A 14,561-nucleotide genomic window follows, 5' to 3' on the forward strand; every position below is an offset into this window, starting at 1 on the left:
TGAGGAAAATATAATATATACATACAACACACACACATATATATGAGGACATCATCAATTTTCCCAATGGCCTGCCTTCTTCCTCTAAAATCCGAATCTCTCTCTTTGGAAGCGCCCGTCATCTCATCAGCCCTGTAGATTTTTCTCTGTGGTAATTGTTAACTGGCTGTAAATGCTGAGCTGTCCCCACTTGCCGGGCGCCACACGTGTGATTCCAGTCATTCTCCATAATGGCTCTGATCAACCTCGGCAAATTCTGCATCTTGTGCCATTTGGAATTGTCTCCCGTCATGCACGTGAATGTCGGCAACATTTGGATGGTGTGGACAGGCTGCCCCAAAAGCAGGGCAGAGAAGGGTAGGAAAGCAGGCTAGGAAGTATGGTTTCAGGAACCCAGCGGGGATTTACAGAGTCATCCTGGGAATCCAGATCTTTGTATTATGATAATTTTTGCAGCTGTTTGTGTTTGGTTGTTTGTTTTTGAAGCAGGGTCTCATTCAGTGTGATGAGTAATACTGATGGCCAACTTGGCAAGATCTAGGATCACCCATGGGACAACCTCTGGGGCTTGTCTGTGAGGAGTTATCTAGGTTAGTTGCAATGGGAAGGTTCGCCATAAAGGAGAGCAGGACCACTGTCTGAGCTGGGGTTCCAGATCGCAGGAAAAGGAGAAATCTGCTTCTTGACTGAGGATGCAGTGTGAACAGCTATCTCCCACTCCTGCCGCCTTGATCCTCACCGTATGAAGAACCCTCACTGTGAGCCAAAATAAGTTCTAAGCTAAGTTGCTTAAGAAGTAGTAGTAGTTTCTTGGGGAAGCCAGAAGAAGGCATAGATCACCCAAAGCTAGAGTTTCAGGTGATTGTGAGCTGCTCAACATGCCTGCCGGACACCGAACTCATGTCCTCTGCAAGAGTCCATGCTCTTCACTGCTGAGCCATCTCCCTGCTCCCCTGAAGTTGGTTTAGTCCTGGAATTTTAACATAGCAACTCCAAAAGTCATCAATACGAGAAGTGTTCCAGATTGGCCTCAAACTCACACTCTTCCTGCCTTACTTCCCAAGTGCTGGGGTTGCAGGTACGTACCACCATGCCTAACCCTGTTACAGCAACCTTTGTTTACTGGTTTGACTGAAGAAGGACTCAGATCATGGGAATGTGGACTACAATATGTAAAGAGCTTAATGGGCCAAAAATGGACAGAAACAATGAAAAACAGCAAAAGAAACCCAAGAGGCTACTAAGTACAATGTGAAGAAATATTTAGCTTCACTGTAAACAAATGCATAACAAAGCAAGATTTGCCCCATCAAACAAATGCTTTAAAATTATAATTCCCAGTCCTGCCGAGGCTGTGAAGAGCTAGGCCTTCCTGCCTTCCTTTTGTGTTGCTCTGAGGTGTAAATTGGTACAGGCTTTCCAGAGGAACAAATGCAAAGCTGTATCCAGCCTTCAAATTATTTCAGCTACATCATTTTTTTTAACAGGGTCCCATGTTGCCTGGGCATATCCTCACAGCATTCTTAAAACGAACAAAGACTAAATCAAATGTTGATTTTGAGGGCGTAATTTTTCCAGGGGAAAAAAAATCTGTCTAGTGGCACAAAACAATATCCTTCTCTTTGAGTGAAGTTAATTGCTTTTCAGCTCTCTCGAAAGTTTGATCTCTCACTCGGAGGCCACTTTGCACAGGAAATAAAGACTTTTCCTCTCTGGAGGGTCCCCACAGGAAGGGCACTACGCCAGGCAGAGTTGCCTCTCGGCACCAAACCCAAATAGCAAACGGCTCCAGCCCAGCCAAGGGGCTCTGTTAAGGTTTAAATCTAAACTGTCCCCCACAGGCTTATGCATTTGAACACTCGGTCCCCAGCCAGTGTTATTTGGGGAGGTTATAGAATTTTTAGGAGGTGAAGCCCAGCTAGAGGAAGCAGATGTCTGGGGAGTGGACCTTATTTGTTGCAGCCTGGGGTCTTCTGGTGAGATGGAGCCAGGACAAGCTCTCTACACTTCCACTTCCGAGATGTTGTGTGTGTGTGCCCCCATGCTTTCCGCAGCATGATAGACTGTGTCATCTCAAACCATGAGCCAAAATCCCTCCTCCTGTAAGTGGTCACAGGGCTGAGAAAACTAACAAGTACAGGCTCCTCCCTGCACAGGACTGTCAGTTCCTGGTCTGCAAATCACTCTGAGGTCTTGGCAAGCTGGGTGTGGTCACGTCTGTGACAGACAAGTGTCAATCACCACCTTTGGGGTAGGCATGTCCAGGTGGCAGTGCTAGGGAATTTTCTTTCTTCTTTGATTGCCTGTGGCTCTTTTTGTTTCTCCAACGAGCCAGCCTCACGTTTACAGTGTATTCATAAAAGGAGGTTTTCCCCTTTAAAAGAGAAAAAAGAAAAAGAAAAAGAAATGGGAAATGAATACGGCCAGAAATAGAACCGGGGGAGAGATACAGAGAAAACATCAGGGCAGCCATAAGGCTGGGTGCTGTGGTGGCAGGTGAGCTGGAAGCAGACAGCGATGATACGGAATTATCGGTCTGAGAAAAGCATTTATTCCTTGGAGGCAGCAAGGGTGGACAGGCTTCCAGGGCCCAGGCGGGAAAACCACAAGTTCTTTGGAGAAACCAGTGGTCTGCTGAAGCAACCTTTCCCTGACGCGTTCTCCACTGCAGGAGCCACGAGGCACCTGCATCCTTGAATTATTTTTTAATAATATATATTTTAAAAAATTTGAACGTATAATTGCATCATTTTCTTTTTTTTCCCTCCCTTTATGAACCATCCTTCACTGCTTACTCTCAATCCATAGCTTCTTTTTCTTTTATTGTTATTGGAAGAAAAAAACAAAAACCAAAAAACAACAGGCTAGGGAGATGGTTCTCTGAATGAGAGTGCTACAATACAAGCCTGGTGACCTGAGTTCTGGTCCCCAGAGTCCAGTGCATGCAGTGGCTCAAGCGTCTGTAATCCTGTGTGAAGGGGGACATAGAGACAGGAGAGTATCCAGAAGTTGGCAGTCCAGCTATGCTGGCTTACACAGCAAGGAAGAGACCCTTCTTAAGGTGAAATGTCAAGGTCTGGTACATGGAGGTTGGCCTCTGACCCACACACATACGTGCGCATGCATGCACACACAACATGCACACACATGTTGGCATGCACACGTACACGTACCATGAGAGAGAGCTCCAGCATGACAAGTTCTTCCCTCCTGCCCTCACTAGCTGGGCAACCTTAGCCATGTCTCCTGCAGACCTTGGGTGCCTGACATGACAGCATGGTGCAAACCTGGTAGAATTGCTGGGAGAAAACCACGGGAAGGACTCAGTGGCTGGCACATAAGCTGAGCCATTTCTTCCTGTGACCCAGCAAAAAGCCCTTGCAGCCTAGGACTTACAAAGTTACAAGCAAATGCCTCTTTGCTGACCAAGAATAAATGAAATGCAATTGAAAATCTTGCTTAAAAATCTCTCAAAAAATATCAATGGTGATTTCTTTCATACCCTGTAGCCAAATTCTCTCGTTTCTCCCTCTTTCCCACACTGCTGGCACCCCAGGCTTTCTCTCTCACCTCAATGAGCTCCAAGATTCACTCCCTGCCTATATTTAGTCTTCTAGCTTCCTTCTTGCCTTGGCTCTTTATTTCACTCTGTGGGAAGGTGTTCAGTTGTATTTTGTATCTTTGTCTACTCCTCAAATTCTGCTGGAGGCTCAGAGCAGAGTGGACTTGAAATGGGGGACCTGGGAATTGACTGAGCATGTCCCTTGGTCTCTTCGGGTTAAGAGTGGAAAATTACAGATGAAATTATGTCATTTCCAGGAAAAATGAATGGAACTGGAGATCATCAAGTTAAGTGAAATTAGCCAGACACAGGAAGACAGATGTCATGTTTTCTTTAATATGTGGAATCTAAATTAAATATATATTTTTTGAAAATGTGACACAAAAGTAGGAGAAGTGTGTGAATGGAGGAAGGAGTTTAGATGGAAGGAAAATGAGAAAGGATAATGAAGGGGAAGGGAAGTCATATGGGGCTGGAGATGTAGCTTAGATGTTAAAATGCTTGCCTAACATGCACAGAGCCCTGGGGTAGACCCCTAGCATTGCCCCTTAGCCTGGGCATCAGGTTCCTGTTACACTAAAAGTTGGTCCAATGTCTAAGACCCAGAATTGGGACATTTTAAAGCTTTTTTAAAATCAATTTTATATGGAGGAACTTGCATGCACCAGGGCAAGTTGGGGAAAGCCAGTACACGATGTTCAGGAGCAGGGTCTCTCCTTGGGCCCTCAGGCAGCAGGCGCCGTCACCCCCTGAGCCATCTCACTGGTCCTAGAATTAGGACTTGTGCGCCATCCCCCAACCCAACTTCAGCAACAGGAAGATATGAGCCATTCATCACGGGCTTAGCCCAAGCCAGATGCTTCTCTAAGCCTGGTGGGAGGAAGTGGAAGGAAGGGCTCTTTCAGCAGAACTACAGGCTTGTGATGGGAAGGGTCCCCTGTGAGGATGAGGGCTTCTATCACAGAAATGAAATTGATTGTGGGGCAAGAGACAGCTCCCTGTCATGGTCCACCATTCCCGGAAGTCTTTCCTGTGTGGAAACTTCGGGAAAGAGACACCTGAAAACTTGTGCAGCTGCAGGAAGGTGAGGGACTGTGTTCCCAGTTCTGCAGGCTGGAGACTGGGGCCAGGGAGAAGCATGGTCATTCTCTGTTATGGTGTCTCTCCTTGATCTGGTGTACTTTTGAAATAACTGGGCATGACTTAGGGACTTGGCAGAAACTCACCAGTCACCAAAAGTCAACCTGAGCAGGGTGAGATGGAGAGATGGCTTAGTGGTTTAGAGTACTTGCAGCACTTCCAGAGGAAGTGGATTTGTTACTTTTCTCTTGCTGTGGAAAAACACTGTGACTGAGGCAACGTGTAGAAGAGAGAGTTTATTTGGGCCTATGGTTCCCGAGGGTTAAAGAATCCATCATGGTGGCAAGTGGTAGGCATGGCAACTGGAACAGGAGGCTTAGAGCTCACGTCCTCAGCCTCAGGCATGAACCAGAGAAAGAGCAAACTGGAAGTGGTGGAAAACCTTCAAACTCTCAAAGCCCACCTCCAGAGACATACTTCCACCACAAAGCCTGCACCTCCTAACCACCCCCCAACAAACAGTGCCACCAGCTGGAGACCAAGTGTTCAAACATTTGAGCCTATGGGAGACGTTGCCTTTCAACCACTGCGCCTGGGTTCAGTTCCCAGCGTTCCTACCAGGCAGAGCACAGCCACCTGTAACTCCAGCGATTCAGGTCCTGTGAACATGTGGTACACACACGCACACACACACACACACGCACATGCACACACACGCACGCACACACACACACTGAGTAAATAAATATTCTTTTTAAGTTAACTTGGGTCAGTGTCTCTTGAGTTTACTGATACTAATAAAATTCAAGACAAGGACACACATGCAGGTTAGCAAAATAAAAGCAAGCTTTATCAAGAGAAATTAAGAAAACGTGAGGGGAAACTCTCAAGCAAGGGAAGGGCTCCCAAGAGGGAAAATTGCTTTTTGTGGAACTTATGGCAGAAACTGGACAAAGACCGTGGTAATTTCTGTTGAGACTGGTTTGTTCTCTGGGTTATTGCAGGGTCCAGCCACTGGAGGATCCATATGCACTATGCTGGTCTCCCTGGACCAACCAGGGAGGTGACCACACTTCGTCCACATGCTGCCCACCCAGCTAGGAGTGGTTGACATTCTCCTCTGTCCACCTCTGGCTTCCTCTCTGTTAGCTGCTGATGTCAACTGTCTGTTAGCCATCACGCCCTGGCCAGCATGGTCGTGATCAGTCTTGCAGGTGTCTTGCTAGCTGCTGATCAAACTATGCTCTCTCTGTTCTGACATGTGGGGCTAGCGTGTAGTGTCAGCATGGAGATAATGCCTGTCACAGCTTCCAAGACATGAATATGGCTCATATTTAACAACTTGTCCGCAGGATGGTCAGTGAGAGCTCTTTCCGAAAACAGTGGGGGCTTCTGTGACAAGCCATCCTTCTCGTGGTTGGGCCTTCTCTAATTACCTGCATTAGATCATGAATACAGGAAAAGGCAGCAGATCTCGCACACATACCCTGGGGCTTCAGTGGGAGCAAGTCATCTGGCCTGTGGATGCTGGCTTTGCTTCCACTGTCTTTCCTCTTACCTAATCAGTGTAGCCATCTCCTACCCAGCTCTTATTTATCTTCCTTGGCATTCCCAACTCTGCTATTTTAACCCTAACTCCCATTTTAACCTCAGTGTCTGTTTTCACCATTACCTTTGTGGTTGATGTGTCATTTTCACTCCAGGTCTTTTTTTTTTTTCTTACTACCTACAATGAGCTAGTGCCTGTCTCAGCTTACACACAGCTATCATCTCCCTGTGTCCTCACACGGCCTTCCCTTGATATGTAGTCATATCCTGGTTTCTTCTAACAACAGTAGCCCTGTTGAATTAGGGCCCACCCTGATGACCTCATCATAATTGGAAGGCATTCTTCCTGTCCTTAAAACAACCACTTTCACCTAACAGAGAGATCAGCAAATCCTCAGGCATGTCAACTTACTGAGACACAAGTCCAATCACACAAGCTCCATAACATCATCTCATGCCAGTTACTTCCTGTGATGGCTAAACTTCACTGTCAACTTGTGGGATTTACCATCACCTAGGAGAGACACTTTGCAGCATGTCTGCAGAGGTGTTTCCAGACTGGTTTAACTGAGATGAAAAGACCTGTCTTGAACGTGGGAGACACCATCCTATGGGCTTAATGAAAACAAGAAAGCAAATATCACTAACATTCTCTGGCATCTCTCCCTGCTTCTGACTGAGGCTGCAAATATGACTGTCTGCTTCATGCTACTGTCACCATGTTCCCCTCGCCACAATGGATTGTGAGCCCTCACAATGTTAGCCAAGCCCAATACTTCCTTCCTTAAGTTGTTTTTGTCACAGAAATGGGAAAAGTAGCTAATATATGCCTAAACTCTTCATCTCCAAAAGCCATTTCACCAGGGGTGTGGAGGCTTCAATACATGAGTTAGGGGAAGAGGATAAGCATTGTGTCTATCAACAAACCCACTGAGGCTCCTCCATATCTTCTGTGGAAGCCCTAAGCCCTCTGCCTCACTCCATTAACCTGGCATATAAACCTTCACCCCTGGTGATTTATAAAGCTGCTGCTAATGGAGGACTCCTATATGCATGCAAAACGAACCCTACCTCCTCTCCTGCTACTGTCTATCTCCAGTTAATTTGCAGGCCGCTGACCCCTTCTGTCTAAATTGGTAAACAGCAAGAATGTTGAGAACGTGTACATCTCATTTCCTTAATAAGGATACTGGGAGGGCAGAGATACCCATCCACACCTCTGGATAGCAACCCAAGTCCAGACCTTCCCTTCCTCTGTGTGTGCAAAGCACTAACATCTGACCCACACACACACTCACACCTTGGCTCCTCTGACTCCCTTTGCCCAAGCTGCATCTCCCCAGGTTCATTGCCAAAAACTGTCTGACTTCTCTTAGAATACCAGGTTAACTGATGGAGCCAGGGTCCTGTGCTAACCAGTTAGGACTCCGTCAGATGATCCAAAAAAAGTCTTGTTATGGGAACACAGGGGACCGCGGCCAAGGGAGACCTGCAAGCATTTCACTGCTGGGCAATGAGTCTTTGTTGATGGAGAGCAAGGACTGCTGGGAAGAGGCAGGTAAGGAAGTGACAGAAGATGGACTGTGGGAGGACAGAGTAGAGTATGCTCCCCCTGGGGCAAATCAGAGGGGTTCATGGGAGGGCTGGTATGGCACGCTTTCTTTGGGGATTCTAAGGAACACACATAGTGGGAAACCTTAACATGCTGGGCTTCTTGTGGCAAAGCAGTAAGAGGAATCAGTGTCACCTGGCAGGCAGGGATAGCAGATGGTAAGTCCCACTTCATTTAAAGCGGCTCATTAGGAAGGGCCTGTATGACTCTGGCTCTTAGGTTGTCCCAGCCTGTGTTCCATACCTGAATTAAGGGAGGTTTACTGAAGGCCACCCTAGAACAGAGTAGGAATGAATAGGGCTTTTGGGGTAGCTCATGATGGCTAGGGTTTGAGGGGGCATCCTATATTCTTCCAGTTGCTGTGACAGACATCATGACTAAACGCAGCTTAGGGAGGGAAAGGTTTATTTCAGATTAGTCTTCCAGGTCACAGTCTGTTGAGGGAGGTGAGGGCAGGAACTGAAGCAGAAACACAGACAGATACCATGGATGAAAGCTGCTCACTGGCTTGCTGCCTCTGCTAGCTTTCCTACAGAGCTAGGGCTCACCCGCCTAGGGAAGGCAACTGCCCACGGTGGGCTGGGCCCTCCTGTGTCCATTAGCAGTCAAGAAAATGCTCCACAGGCCAATCTGACTGAGGCCATTCCCCAACTGAGACGCTCTCAGACAACTCTGGGCTGTGCCAAGTTGGCAACTGAAGCTGGCTAGGAGAGGTGCGCGTGCTGCGCACGTGTGCGTGCCAACACAGGATCCTAAATACTTTGCCACAGCCAGAACCTGCCACAGCCCTGCCACATCTCTTACTCCAACCACTGACTAGACAAGATGAACGGAGATGAGGCATGGAAGGAGGGACCTGGAAGAGCCAAGCCATTGGCTTAATGAAGTCTCCTCGCCCCCACCCCTCCCTCCCATGCTATGTAATGAATAAATTTGCAGTTACCATCTTGAGAGTGTGAGAAATGGTGCATGGCTTTATTTTATTTAAGTGGAATGCTAATCCAAGTCCAAGCCCCATCCCTTGAGGACAGCAAGAAAACACGATTTTGTTCAATCACAGGCTCCCTTACTGCCGCCTCACCGGGGTCACAGGAAGGAGATAGCTATCCTTTCAAACTTCTGGGGAGTCTATGGTCTAGCCCCTTGAAATCTAGCAGCTTCCCAAAATAGGCCCTAAGTTAAGTCTCAGGCTCTGCTGAGGTGCGGAGCCTTGGTGCCTGAACCCACAATCCCCAACTCCATACCCCACACCCCATGTCCCATGTCCCACACCCTTAAGGAACCCTTATGTTAATGGCTGCAGAGCTCAAAAGGCTCCACCTCATTCCTGTCCAAAGGTGTTGTCCTTTTTTGACTCCCCCCTGAAAAGTCCCAGTGCAGGGCTTTAGTGTCTTGTCCTCGGTGAGCTGAGGCTATCCCAGAGGTCAGAGGAGAGTAGAGCAGTTGGTCACAACTTCTGCAGTGATCTGGATAAGTGCCCTTGGTAAACACAAAGACTGTCACTAGGATGGGAGAGTGGAAAACAGAGAAAGCCCAACCAAATAGCTCTGGACATTCTGCTCTCTCCCCAGCAACAGGAGGAGTGCAGCAATTAAAACCCCAATGCATCACTGTCCAGTGTGATTGGGGAAAGAAATGAAGACCACACAGGCGCATGGGAAGGGAGATGAGCCCCGTTTACAGAAGCATGGGGAGAGCACAGCCGCCGTAGAGTGAGAGGGGAGGCTGCCCATGATGCAAAGCCCAGGAAATTTCACAGGAGTTGGCAGAGGAGCCCTGGCCCTGCCAGGGTGGCTGCTGCATCCTTCCATCTGAATATGCAGACTCAGCTTTCTGGGGACTGAGTCGCCTCTCGGAGCACAGAGCCCCTCCCAGATCCACAGTGTGAGCTGTCAGATCACCCGGAGTGATATGACAGTTTATCCCTCCTCCCACCTCTCCTTCCCGGGCTCCAACATGGCCTCGTCGGCCTGTTTGCTCATCTTTAATGCACACTGAGTGGAATGCTAAGACACATTCACTGCAGACGGGACAGGTAGAGCTGCCACCTCCCTGATGTGGCCAGTGTCACAGAGAGAGCTCAGCAGGACTGCCCCTATGAGAGGCCCCGTGACCATGATGGTCAGACCTTCCACCCACCCCAGACTCCATCCCGGTTTCCCAGAACCCAAGTGTCGGACTTCAGGGAAGCAGAATGCAATGCCTGAGGATTTCTTGACCCTCAAGCCTGCTGCTCAGGGTATTTATTGCTCTTGGACTGGACAATTTATAGCAGCCCACACCTCCTTCAAGTGTTTCCACGGCTGGATCCCCAACCCTGCTCAAAATGCACTGACCACCAATGTAAGAAAGCCATCGACCTGCCCCAGGCCCCCTCTTCTGGCAATAATAACTGCAATTAACTGAAGGTCTGCCAATATCGATTCCTTACCAGCCACTCTGAGAAGGAGAGCACGCTCTCAGGGCTGAGGAAAGGAAGCCCAAAGAAACCACTTACCAAGTGCGCTCACAGGCCAGAGAGTGGAGGGGCCCTCGGGTGTCGAATGCCCTTATAGGTGGCAACTTTATTACAGGGGCAAGAGGAGGGGAAGGCAGACCTAGTGCCCACGAATAATTAACCCAGAGTCACTTATAGACTCTGGGTTACACAAGGGAACACAAATAGAGCCTTGAACTAGGAAGTCTGAGGCCAGAAAAGTCATTGAAAAGGACTTACATGGTGGAGAAGGTGGGAAGGGGAAGAAAGGGGGGAGGGGAGGGGAGGGAAGGGGAGGGGAGGAGATACACACAGCCATACACAGTGACCCTGGGAGTCAGCACCACCCAGCTTTGCCCCTGTGTCCACCAGTATTACTTATCGTGTGTAAGGGCTCCAGAAGCCTGGAAGTAGGGGTCTAAAGGAGCAGATTAGAAGCTGCTGGGGAGGTGATTCAGTCAGCAAAGCGCTTGCCTGGCAGGCAGAAGACTGGAGTTCAGTCCCCAGAGCACACAGAAAACTTCTGGGTGTGGTGGTGCGCAAGCACAACCTCAGCGCTGGGGAAGCAGGGAAAGGAGGCTCCCTGGGGCTCACCGGCCCGCCAGCCTAGTCTGCTTGGTGCGCTCCAGGCTGACGAGAATCCTTGTCTCAAGACAAGATGGCCAGCACGCCAGAGGAATGACCCTCGAAGATGACTTCCGGTTTCTACATGCATGTGCACATATGTGCATCAGTGAGTGCACCCACACACGTGTGAAGGTGTGCACACACAAAGCTCCCATCCTGAGAGGGTTAGGCTGTCCAAGGCCTCTCCACCACCTCCTGGAAGGTTCTACAGTTCCCCCACGGCCTCATGTAACCTGTTGTGGACCCTGCTGCCCTGACAAGGCTGCCCACATGTAATTGGACCTTACCACACTTGGCAACGCGATTGCTGGCACTAGCACAGCTTAGGAAACCAGAGGGACAGAGGAAAGTAATATCCTCACAGCCTGGGGGGTGTAAATAATGAAAGTCGGATCCATAAGTAATTACTTTTTAATTAATTAGGAATGATGAATAGCAAAGACCCAGCGACTCTCAGGCAGAGTGGTGTTAACTGTAATAGCCTTGTTCCTTTCGCTGCTCAAATTGATTTGCTGAAGGAGGAGGCAGAAGAAAGGGACCACCCTGGGTCTGGGGGACCAAGGAGGAGGACAAGGCAGGGAGGGTAGAATCCAGGAATCTTGGCCTGGGAAAAGGAATCTCTCCACCCCATTATAAAAGCCCATGCTTGGGGAGGAAGCCTGGAGAAGAAAGGATGGCAGTGTTTACTTCCAAAGCCTTTGGAAAGTTGCCTGATAATCTTCTCACTGCTTCTGGGACACACGGCCAGTTGTCTTTTTCACTCCCATCAGCAGGAGCAAGACTCTATCCTGGAAGGACTTCCCCGGGTCAAGCTTGAAGCTCTTCAGACTGATACCCTTCCCAAAGGACATCAGGTGTACAGACTGGGAGAAGGAGGGAGGTCAGGTGACTCTGGAGGATAGAGGGATGCATGCTGGTTTCCACTCACCCCGTGCCCTCAGCCTTGTAAACCCAGACCCCATGACCTCTGCTACCTCATACCTATATGATGTGCTAAGCCAGAATACAGGGCTGGCCTGAATCATCTCCTCCCCATTCCTGAGGGCTGGATGAATGACATCACTCAAAGATGAAAGATGGCCCAACACTGCACTTTTCCCACTATAAAGGAGGTACCCCTGGCCCATCAAAATAAGATCACACTTTAACAAAGGGTCTGACTCTTACCTCTCCCACTGCAGCCTCCCCTGGGACCCTATTCCATGTTCAATGCCTCCCTGTACTTCAACCAAGAAGCTGGTAGGAGGAACTGAAGCAAGTTTTCTTAAGCCTGAAGGGAAACGAGCAAAGCATGGGTCAGATAACTGGGCTCTGCCATACTTACTACGACCTCCCCATGACCTCACCTAAGCAGCACCACACACCTGAAGGCATGTCCCAGAATCAACAGGTCACTGCAGCTTAACTAGCTTTGAGGAAGAATGAAAGGGTGAGATGAGAAGAGAAGAAAATAAGGAGGGGGCAGGGGAGGGTTGTCCGATGACCTCCACAGGTGTGCTATGGCACACCTGTTCCTTTCCGAACATACACACACACACACACATGCATTAAAATAGTATCTGTCTTACTAATTGATGTTACTAAGCTATTAGCATGACCTACCCCAGACACTTAAATACTTCCCCAAGAATAATGCATTCTTTATCTCTCTGCCCTTTGGTCCTGTTGGAAGCCATGCATTGATTTCAGAATCAGACACAGACTCAAACCCAGCACGGACAGCACACCCTGCCACACCTCTGCCTCCCACTGATGCCCCTGACAAGAGAGAGGGCAAGGCAAGGTGGGTGCCCACCTCAGTCCTGTGACCAGCAGGTAACAGAGGTTCAGGACAGCTCTCTGCTTCACTTATCTCTTCTGAAGTCCCAGCTCTGAACTATAAAGGAGCCAGCAGCCAGGGTCCCACAGAGCCCACCAAAGCCGAGCAGGGACTACGTACTTTCTAAAAAGTCCTTCCCAGGACCTTCTCCGGCAAGGGGAGAGCTGGACTTTAGTGCGAGAGGGGAGAACTGATCATTGCAGCCATGTCAGACCAATTTGTTTGTGTTAATTGCAGCCAATTAAACTTTTATTTGAAAGCTTTCCTAGGTCAGGCTCTCTTGGGAAAGTTGATTTCTGGCCAGATGGTAAACCACTTTTATGGACCCTCACCTGTGGTGAGGAGAGAGAAGATGGATGTCAAAGGCACTTTGGAGCAGCGTGCAGATGGGAAGCACTAGAAGGACCAGTCAGAGGTGATGCGCGTTGGGGCAGTCTGCCCAGCCCAGACCCCATGGATGGCACGCGAGGGAGCAGAAGAAAGGCTGGACTCAGTGTGACAAACCAGGTACTCGGTGGCCCTAGGACTGAGTCTTTAACACCATAGATCTTGTTGGTCGTGTGGCATCTCTGGCCAACCCAGACCCTGAGTCAGAATCTGCATCTTAGGGATGGGGGAAAGAGTTCAGGGGGTAAAGTGCTTACATAGCAAGCATGAGGACCCGAGTTCAGATCCCCAGCACCCCATAAAAATCCAGGCAATGCAGTGTGTGCCTATAACCTCCACGCAGGGGGAGAAGTGATAGAGTGGATCCTAGGAGCAAATCCTAGCCCAGAGAGCTGTAAATTCAGGGAGAGACTCCGGCTCAAAAACTAAGGTGGAGAGCTTCTTTCCTTTCTGCTGGGTGCCGGCTGCCTGCTGTTGAAATGGGCAAGTTCATGAAACCTGGGAGAGTGGTGCTGGTCTAGGCCGGATGCTACTCCAGATGCAAAGCCGTCATCGTGAAGAATATTGATGATGGCACCTCAGACCGCCCTTACAGCCATGCCCTGGTGGCTGGAATCAACCGCTATCCCCGAAAAGTGACAGCTGCCATGGGCAAGAAGAAAATCGCCAAGAGATCAAAGATCAAGTCCTTTGTGACCGTTTATAACTACAATCACCTCATGCCCACAAGGTACTCTGTGGACATCCCCTTGGACAAAACTGTTATCAACAAGGATGTCTTTAGAGACCCAGCTCTGAAACAAAAGGCCAGGCGGGAGGCCAAGGTCAAATTTGAGGGACAATGCAAGACAGGGAAGAACAAATGGTTTTTTCAGAAGCTTCACTTTTAGGTATATTTTCATTTCTATCATTAAAAATTAAAAAATAAAAAACCTAAGGTGGAGAGTGATAGATGAAGACTTGGCATTGATTTCTGGCCTCCACATAGGAAGACACATGTGATCTCGTTTCACACAACCATACATACATGCACATGCATATACCACACACACACACACACTAAATAAATAAATACGTAATGTGCATTTTATGAGACTCCTGGGGGCATTTTTGTACACAGCACAGGAGCGAGAGACACTCTCTGGGCCAGTCACATCTCTACCACCTACAGCTTCCTCGGGTGCCAAGATGGAGACTCTTTGTGCTATGGTACAGGGATTGCTATTGATTATCAACTTGACAGGTTCTAGAACCATCTGAGAGACAAATCTCTGAGGAGGTCTGTGAGAGACTGTCTAATTGGGTTAACGGAGGAAGGAAGACACCCCCCCCACCGAGTGTGGGTGGCACCATTCCCTGGGCTGAATAAAAAGGAGAAACTGAGCTGAGCACCAGCAACCTTTCTACTTCCTGGCTGCAGGTGCCATGGGACCAGCTGCCTCCCAATCAT

The 14,561-nt window shown here is 48.9% G+C and overlaps 1 pseudogene; it reads left to right on the forward strand.

The window, feature by feature from the left end:
• The first annotated feature begins 13,590 nt into the window (after positions 1-13,590).
• LOC129665731 (60S ribosomal protein L27-like) lies at positions 13,591-14,001 on the forward strand (annotated as a pseudogene).
• Positions 14,002-14,561: the final 560 nt, after the last annotated feature.

This window comes from Psammomys obesus, unplaced genomic scaffold (genome assembly GCF_907164565.1).
Source record: "Psammomys obesus unplaced genomic scaffold, mPsaObe1.curated_primary_1811, whole genome shotgun sequence".
NCBI classification, from domain to species: Eukaryota; Metazoa; Chordata; class Mammalia; order Rodentia; family Muridae; genus Psammomys; species Psammomys obesus.